The 9,783-nt window shown below is 39.9% G+C and overlaps 1 long non-coding RNA gene across 1 annotated transcript; it reads left to right on the forward strand.

The window, feature by feature from the left end:
- Positions 1–1,075: 1,075 nt before the first annotated feature.
- Positions 1,076–9,352, forward strand: LOC122464185. Its single transcript, XR_006288119.1, has 3 exons — positions 1,076–1,150; positions 7,974–8,097; positions 9,076–9,352. It is a non-coding gene; the product is annotated as an uncharacterized LOC122464185 (long non-coding RNA).
- The last annotated feature ends 431 nt before the right edge of the window (positions 9,353–9,783 follow it).

Raw genomic sequence — 9,783 nt, forward strand, 5'->3', positions numbered from 1 at the left:
TTCACTTTTTCCAGAAATTCTTTTATCAGTCTAGCCAGGCCATTCTGGCTTATGCACAGAACTCCTCAATTCTTTTTAAAAGGCAATTTATTCATCAGATGGAAATGGCTCCTTTGGAGCCCAGACTCTACTGAGTGATTACATTGCTATCCAGAATGTTAAAGACTATGACAATTGCATATAAATTTATTCATGTTAAGTAGTTAATTTTTTAACTTCATTGTCTTGACTATTTTAATTTTCAATATAATAATTGAGTAATCACTTGTCACATAATATTTTTATATTAAAGGCATTAGAAGTCTAAAAATATGCCCAAACCCCATAAATTATAGTAACTAATTCTACCTTTTATAGCACTTAAATACATGAGTGAATTTTTAAAAAAACTTAATTAAGAAAAAATATTATTTCCTGGGCAGAACCAAATTTCACTCCTCACTGGATTAATTATATAACCTTTTAAAATTAATAGTGGGAGTGCTGATGAAATCCCATCAATTCAAGCATGAACACTACGATCCAAACAAAAGTTTTTAAACTAGAGATTTACTAGCTCTATGGGGAAGATTCGTTGTTGCCTTGCACATTGTGTAGTCCCTTATACCAGTGCAAAGTGGTCCAAAAAGCTACTGTTCCTTAACAGCGTTGATTTGAATAACCCAGGTATGAAAATTGGGGCTCTATTTAAATTTGAACTTACAATTAGACCAATTGCCAAAGATTAAACAGGTAAATAGATTTAACTGGAGTTAAGTATGTTGGTTATAAAAGTGGTAAATGCAGTAGGCAAAACATTTCATATATACACAGTTTCCTCCTCTCTAATCTAAATTCTTTTTCCCTTTCTGGGCCAGAGAGGGAATTCATTTCTCTGCTTTTGAACAAGCTACACCACAATGATTATGATAACCTGGAAGGATGGTGCATATAAACCCCACACTAGCCAGGAAAGAGTTAACAAGTTGCAGTGGGCTCAATCAGCCCCATCCTACTATATCAGCAAGAAGTCTCAGGCCTGGAGAAAGAGTTAAAAGGGGAGAGCACAGCTCAGGTGGGGAAAGGGGATCTTACACTCTGTGAGCCAGGCCTGGCTGTGGCCTGGATTGGCTTGAAAGGCTGTTGTGTGCCAGAGACTCCCTGAGGGAAGGTAGGCCTGATGTGGGACTACTGTTTGATTTGTGACCAGTTACTTATCTGCTGGTGCTGAGTGGGTCTGCTGCAGGTGGTGCCGTGCCTGAAAGGGGCAACAGCTAAATAAAAGACCATTTGTTTCCTTACACCAAACTGTGGACTTGGTGGGGGTTTGTCCTGAACCCAGAAGTGACCTGCTTGCACCTGGATAAGACAATTGCCAGTTGGAATTTCTTTAATATCACAGTTTATTCAATTACTTTGTAACTGTGGCACTGGAAACTAGAAGTATTGTCTGCTGTATTGGAATAGTGGCAACATGGGTACAGAGGGAATTCTTCTAATGCAATTTCTTTCACAGTGCTTCCCCTCCTAACCCCTCGAACCTCTTTCCGGTACTCTAAGCATGCAAAAGAGGAAAAGTGATTCACTAACCCTGAGTGTGTGCAACTGGTGCTAGGTAAAGCAAATCACCTACATTTTGGACTAATGGGTTAGATGGCATGCACAGCTAGTGTTCCATCATTGTGTCTGCCCCTTTTTCCTTCACCATGACCCACAAGCTGAAAGGCTAGGAGAGGATGTACTACATCTACACCGAGGGAGTCCTCAGGAAGTCTGTTAAGTCAGTTTAAGCTGGTGTAGCTCAAAGCAAATGTAGCAGGTGTAGCCCATAGGGCTAGCTTGCCTTTATTATATTTACTGCCTCAAGCTTTATATTTACTGAAGCTAATGTCTGACGGGATACAAGTCTGTAAGTTCCTTGCATTACTGCTGAATATAATAAAGGCAGAATATAACGAAGGCAAGGCAGTGAATATGATAGACAAGATAGCGCTATGGGTACACAGAACTGAGGATCTTGCGCAAGTGCTTCAGATGCTCGAGTGCGAATAAGCATTCGAACTTTGGGCGGGGGGGGGAGGGTTGAAACTGGACTAAATTGTTGTGACTTGCAGGGAGGGAATAAGGAATCCCTCCCATCTTTGTCGGGTCTGTGTGAGGGCTGCCTGGAATCACAGGCTCTTCACTTGGCTAAATTCAGGGGCTGCTAACAAATGCTCCCCCAGGGAGCCACTTGCTGGAAAGGTGGCAGGGAGAGGTAGGAGTGGGCTCCACCAGCACACTGGGCAGTGGAGTTAGCCAGTTGCCTATGTCAGAACATGCAACCGGCATTAATGGGGTGTTGCAAATGACTCCATCCACAGTGCAGCCAGAATGGTCTCTGGCACTGACTTGAGGGGCAAAAAGGGTGAGGTTGTTTTTTTTCCCCAATCAGTTTAACTCCACCGAGTTAGCTAATCATGATTGAAAAGCCTCCTAAAATGTATATTTTGAAGCCATTTAGGTTGGCTGAGCTGCAGCCTAGACTCTCCCGGAAGTTACTATGCAGCCAGCTGTTGTGCCTTCAGATGTGTTAGACTGCTTCTTAACAGGGCTCTTCAATGGTGTTATGCCGCTCACACAACTGAAAAATAAACCTTCTTTGAACATCAGGACAAGACCTATGGAGGGGAATGCCTCTTATTGCTCCCCCTGGGGCAGTGTAATTCCATGCCCTGCATTATCACTGGCTATGACCACAGCTCTTTACAGTTGTGGTAGATAATTAGGGACCTGATGCCCCAGCTCTATGATGATTGGCACCTTCGTTCACAAGTAGGTAGCATAGCTGGTTATGGTGTGGAAGATCTCTTGAAAATCCATGCTGGCCAGGATCTGAATGTTTTGGCCTGCTAGTTGCACCTTTGCTTCCCCTTGCTGAAGCAGGGAACCTATGGGGCATATCATGGGATCATAGCTGTATTATACTGAACATAAAGACAAGAAATAACCTGATCAATAAATGAGCTGGTTCTACCTGGGGAGCCAATGAGCAGACACTGAGAAACGCTGGGTTTGCCTTGTGCTATTATACAGTAGAGCTCCCTGGTGTGGCTCAGCTCTTTTCACACAGGACTAGTGGACACTCAGCTAGCTGAATGAAACTGTGTGTATAGTAAGAGGTACCATGAGATGACTGGAATTGCCCCTCCTGACACCTGCAAGTCACCTTGCAGAATTTGCTCCTGAAAACAGAAGACATGCCACGTCTACTCCTGTTTAAAGGATGTGTTAATTCCACCGAGCCACCATCTCTGCTTGAGGTGCCCTGTTTGAACAATTCCCCTAAGGAACTCAATGTCACCTCCAGTAGCATACTGGGTGGCAAAAACAAGCTTCAAATTGAGCCAATGCCTGTCTCATGCCAGGTCCAACAGTCCAGGCCCCTCGTTTTGACCTTTTCATGCCATCTATGAGTAAAGTTCAAATCAGCTGGGAAGTGATCAGATGTGCTGCTAATGACTTTAAGTGGGGCCTTCGTGACTCCACACTTTGCAGCTGTGGCAAGTCAGAAGATATAGGACACTTACTTGGAGGCTGCACGCATTTAAAAGTTCCCTCATACTCTTGCATAATGCCCTTCCCTCAGCTATTGAATGGTTACGACACTAACTCGCTGGACTTGATTGCCTATATAAATGCAATCACAGTAGAGAGTCATGTTCTATGTAATTTTCCTCCTTCATTATGACAGTTTTTGTGAATTCTGACTCCTTTAATGACTCCAGAGTGCTTATGCATTCTGCCTTCCTACTTACAGATAAAACCTCTCTTTTAATGTGTTAAATACAAAGGGAAAAAAAGGGAGCCATCCAGCTGGAAACATATAGCACTGAGATGCACAAAACTGATCTTTAGGAGGCATCAAGCTAACTATTCTACTTATAAGTGTTGCATTTTATAGCCTTGCTACTATACTTGGTACCATCACACCATCTGGAGGGAAGTATGCTCTTGAGGGCAACTGAACATAGTGACTTTCCCAAATATAGCCTAACTACAGAGACACCTGAGAAAAGTAAAAAGCTTATGTTCTGATGCACAAAGCAGTTTGTTGTTTAGTAGTATTCAAAACATCTACATCTGTGCAAGTGCTTGACAAGCTAAGTGACTCAGAGGTACATTCAACCTGAATAAAAGGAGTCTGACTTCCAAAAAGTGAGTAAATGTACTAATGCCATCTTAAAAATTTCTTCTTTAAGGAGTTTTTTTAATAGTGTAAAATCATTTAAGATATTATGTGCCTGATTCTGCCACCCTTATTCATGCTGAAAAGTGTTCCGGTGAACTGAGCAAGTCAGAGTAGTTGGGTGATTTACTTTAGCACCCCAACCTTCTCACCCCAGCTGCTTCGCACTACTCTGATAGTGCAAGGCAGTCAGAAAACTGGCTTATCCAGCTACCGAGGATTCCAACAGCATGAAAAAATAACCAGGCAGCAAAGGACTGGTGCAGCCATTCCCAAGTTCCTCCTCCTCATGCTTGGAGCAGAGGTGTGTGGCCAAAGAGACACAACATCTGGGCAACTTCCATTAATTATAATAGCCATGTAGAGGCTGCTGGTACAATTTAGAGCAATTCTGAGGACAGATGTGCAGGACCTGAGGATCTGGCCCTATATAGGCTTATAAGTGTGCATGTGAGAAAATTTTTAATGTTTATAGGTAAACCATGAAAATTGTATTAGTTTTACTCTTATTAGCTATTTGGAAAAAAGAAAGGGCGTGGTGTGTGTTGGGAGTGAGGAGGTTGTGCTTTGAGCCAGTCACACGCCAGACTGAAAAAGGGAACAATAAATTATGCAACCCAAAATGGTGATATTTTACTGAATTTATTAATCAGAAAGGATTAGTTTGCCTGTGGCAGTTTTACCATTAAGTTCATTGATTTTTTTTTTAATTGTCCTTATAATGTAATGCTATCCCACACTACAAAACCAGTGACTAGAATTGGCTTGACTGCACTGGGGAAACAAGACAAGCTCATCATAAGAGACATAAAAATAGGGTTGTATAGAGCTTGAGAGTATTGAGAGTGTTATGACATTTTGTGTGGATTATTTTCTGCATTGAAAATCTATGGTTTTAAAGAAACTAAAATAAAGAGCATTTAAAATTCCAGTGGTTCATTTGTTATTAAGTTTTGTGATGGTTCTTGGTGACATACACTAGCCATCAGCCAATTGCACCCAGGAAGATGCATGAAGGAAGGGACCTTGCAGCCATTTGGTTAAAAAATGTAAGCAGCATCCTAATGATCTAAAATCAGCTCAGATAAACTCCATAAAGGAGTAACAACAAATAAACGTTACCCTGTGATGACAGATCTGTCCATAATGTATTAATTCCTATGTTCATAGTAGTTGTCAATGAAATTTTGTACTAACTGGTAACTTCAATTGCTATCGCTTTACCCAAACGAGCATAAAGAAGAGAAAGGACTCACACAAGAGGATTAGTCATGTGAACATCCCAAGTGAAAATTGTGAGGCTTTAATGGTGTACATAAATATTTATTAGTACTGTGGCAGGAATTTCTCCCTCCCCATATTCAAAAGAGCAAACATGCCTCAATCAGATATATTATGGGATTGGGATGAATTCATCCCAAAGTCAGTCTATTTATATGGCCACTATCACTAGAATATCTGAGCACCATAGTATAAATAAGGTTGTAATATGCTTCAGCGTCAAAGGTGATCAATAGAACCTAAGAGACCAGGGCTAGCAAGAGGTTATGAAGGGCAGTGAATGCCTAAAGGCCTGGATCACAGTTGTGAGGTGGGGGACCCATTATGCTAGAGGCTTTACAGAGAGTATAATAGATATGCTTCAAGCCCTGAATAGCGGTAATTCCTTCAGGCCTTACTCCCGATTATTTCAATGACAGTTTTGCCTAAGTTAAGGCTAGAGAATTTGACTCAGTGCATAAGTGAGAAATATGTGGGGAAGACTGTGCTATTATTGAAGTGTGTCTATAAATCTCTATTTATTGAGGCCATAGCAGTGCACTCCCCACCCCGCCGTTATGGTAATTTAATTAATTAAATAGATAGTTCCCTGAACTACTTCCCACCCAGGCATCTCCTCATTTTCCCCATTAATGGAAGAGAAGAGGCATCTGGATGTGAATATCTCGTAACTTTCAACAGCTCTAACTGAGAAGCTCTTGAAAGTATGCAGTGTTGTTGTTGTAACTGTGTTGGTCCCAGCGTATTAGAGAGACACGGTAGGTAAGGTAATATCTTTTATTGGACCAAATTCTGTTGGTGAACTATGCTAAACTATCTGTTTGATCTTGTACTAAGTGTGTCACAGCTAAATACCTTTCCCAGATCTGACAAAGAGCTCTGTGTAGCTCCAAAATTTGTCTCTCTCCCCCCAATGGAAGTTGGCCCAATAAAAGATGTTACCTGACCCACCTAGTCTCTCTAACCTCTTTAAAGATTATAAATAAATCCCTCCAACTCCCCGTTCTCACTTCCTGACGTTGTTGGTTTGTGTGTCAATTTTGTGTTCCTAGAGCAGATCACTCCTCAGACGCTTCTAAACATTATCTTGGTCAATTTATTCAGTCAAAGGTACTATAAATTTCTTTAGCAGCACCTAACATAAGTAAGTGACATCAGGCTTCTTTCTGTGCCCAAGATGAGTGTATTTTGATACTAGTTTCACACTTCAGCTGCAGCACCATTCCAAAGCATGAAACGTCAGACCACAACTTGTAACTGTCCATTGCTAAAAAGTAACTACTCATAACTGGTTTCAGAGTAGCAGCCGTGTTAGTCTGTATTCGCAAAAAGAAAAGGAGGACTTGTGGCACCTGAGAGACTAACCAATTTATTTGAGCACAGGCTTTCGTGAGCTACAGCTCACTTCATCAGATGCATCGATGAAGTGAGCTGTAGCTCACGAAAGCTTATGCTCAAATAAATTGGTTAGTCTCTAAGGTGCCACAAGTACTCCTTTTCTTTTTACTCATAAGTGTCATTGATAAAGGCAGCAATTAAAGAGGCCAATTACAGTGATAGCTCATAGATTTAGTCGGGGGGGGGGGGAAGTCAGTGAAGAACAACATTCTACCATATTACAAAAAGGGAAACTTGGCAGTGATAGGAACCAACTTGTTCCACAGAATGAACTAATCTTCCAATACGGGGGGGCGGGGGGGGGGGGGGGGGAGGAATCCAAAGTGGCTTAACTGAATAGTATCCAGAAATAAATCCAATAACCAGCAATCAAGTTCTATAGGAATGGTTAAATTAACACTTGCACCAATGGATAAAAATGAGCTGTTTCCTGACTTGCATCATTTAAGTATAGAGCTAAGTTGTTTTGTTTTTTTAAAACTTCACATTCTTTAGTACCATTTGTGTCCCCAAAATTTGCATTGTCTGAAAAGCAGGGTTGTTTTTTCAATGTTCTCAGACACAAATATAACTAAAGTAACAAATTACTTTTCATAACAGAGCCTTAAGGTCTCAAGGAAACATTGGCAAGCTGTCTGGGGGAATTTGATAGTAATTAGATTTAATAAGGAGATGTATTAATTACTTTTTTGTCTCAACAAAATTTGTACTTTACAGCTTGATTTACAAAATGGATATTTGAAACCAGCTTTAAGTCAATTTTCTGTAGTTTTCCTGTAAATAACCATGGAGACGATGTCTGAAATTTTATGATGTTGCATAGTTAATTGACTATCATCTATCCAGTTTATTTAATTAGGTACAGAAGCCTTGAGATGAAATTTGTTTTCTACATTGAGATGAACAAGACAAAAAGATGTGATAAGAGCAAATTATTCTAATATTCCCTATTCTAATCTCACTTTAACGATGAATTAGTAGAAGTGAATAGCTGTTAAGCCTCTAGAATTTTAAAAAATGAGACTTTGGTTTTATTTTGATTATTTTCAACTCTTAAATAATTATCTCTGTAACTTTAATCACTCAGACAAACATCCATTATCTGTAGCATTCAAATACAAAAAGCAGAACTGAACTCGAGGAGACAGTCAAGGCCATGAAAATCTTCACCCTAATGGCATAGTTGCTGTACTGCTTCACAGTGATATACAGTAAGTAAATATCTTTACCAATTCCAAATTAAACAAATAAACTTTATTAGGCTATCATTACCTACTCTTTAAGGGCTCAGTACTACAAGATTCTATCGACAGCACTGCACAAAATTGGACTACATGATTCCAAGTGGCAACCAGTTCTGTGAGTGTCTTTAACATAAGTTAGTATATCTTCATGTACAAACTTCATGTGGCTCAAATTAAATTAGAGCATTTACATGAAAATTTTAAAAAAAGAACAAAAATTAGGTCTGGATTCTCTATTCAACTTTGTTCTCTCTATGCTGCTTGGGAAGAGTTGGGGGAAATTTTTTCTCATCTGTTTTTTGGTGAATTAATGCAGATTTGATGACACCAGAACCTTTTGCAAATTTGTGTAGAATTCAAGCTGTTCCAATTTTTTCCAGTTTTTTTTTTTAAATAATTCTTTTTAAAAAATTGTCAAACACTGATTTTTTCAGTTTGAAAAAACTTTTCAAAATTTCCTTCTATTTTAAAAAAATATTTGAAAATGGTCAAAATTAAATATTTTGATTGTCTAAATAAAACTTTTTGCTTGACCACCAACTTTTTTACTTTTCATTTTAACAAAAACTTCAAAAAATATTTTTGGTTTGACCCAAAATGTGTGGGTGTCTTTATTTTCTTTTAGTTTCCAGCAAATTGCAACATCCATTATTCAGTCAACTCTATTCAGAGGGTGCAAATGGGGATGAAACTAGCCACAAATAGCCACACAAGATTTCAGCTGGTATAGGAGGAACTCTGTCTACTGGTGGGCAAGTGTGATAGTTCCAGGTATTATGCCTGCCATCCCCTTTCCTTGGCATAGGAGGCGTGTTAGGGGTGTGGTGGGAAAGCATGGCTGAGTTTGGTCCCACTCCATCACTGCAACCTTCCACAGGCATAGGATCCATTAAAGGACCCCGTGATAGGTCTTGGAGCTTCCCCAAACCAGTTATGTATTTTCAGGTCTGGTTCTAGCCCCAAGAATTGAGGAGTTGGAAAAAAGCAGGACTGTGACACAGAAGAGAATACATGCTTGCAAAGGAGCATGCTTAATATTGGAGGAGTGGTGTATGGATGGGGAAACAAATTCTAAAACCACTGAACCGTGCTTCACATTTGATACACTACGTGCAGAAAAGGGAAAATGGCAGGGTGGCATTTCTGCCCAGTCACCACTCAGATGATGTGGGTGCTTTGTTTGCGAAGTGCAACTTTTACCCTGCACTAAATGGGTTCTCAACATTAGAGGTGTGGATGTGGGTTTCTTTTTAAGTCTGTCATTGAATATTTTTCAGCAATCAACCCACTGCAATGTGCCTGCAAACTTTACTTCAACCAAGTTTGTGTGTGTGTGTGTGTAATTATAGTGCAGAAGAAAGAAATCCTGTTTTCTCACTGTAGTTCACTTGCTGTACAATGGGACACCCTTCTGGTGCGTGATAGTAATGTACCCGTCCAAAAGAGGATAGAGTATGAAGAGACCTTATTGACCCCTAAACTAAACACTTACTCATAAACATAATTTATTGGAAAAAAGGCCACTGACCTCTGCCACCAGCACATGATTGATATATACAAGCTTTACATTAACAAGAACTGTCCTTAAATGCTTTCTGCTATGCATTAGGCAGAGGCAGGGTTTCACTGAACAGCTTAGCTTCTTGTTTAAGT

The sequence above is a fragment of the Chelonia mydas genome, chromosome 2 (assembly GCF_015237465.2).
Source record: "Chelonia mydas isolate rCheMyd1 chromosome 2, rCheMyd1.pri.v2, whole genome shotgun sequence".
NCBI lineage: Eukaryota > Metazoa > Chordata > Testudines > Cheloniidae > Chelonia > Chelonia mydas.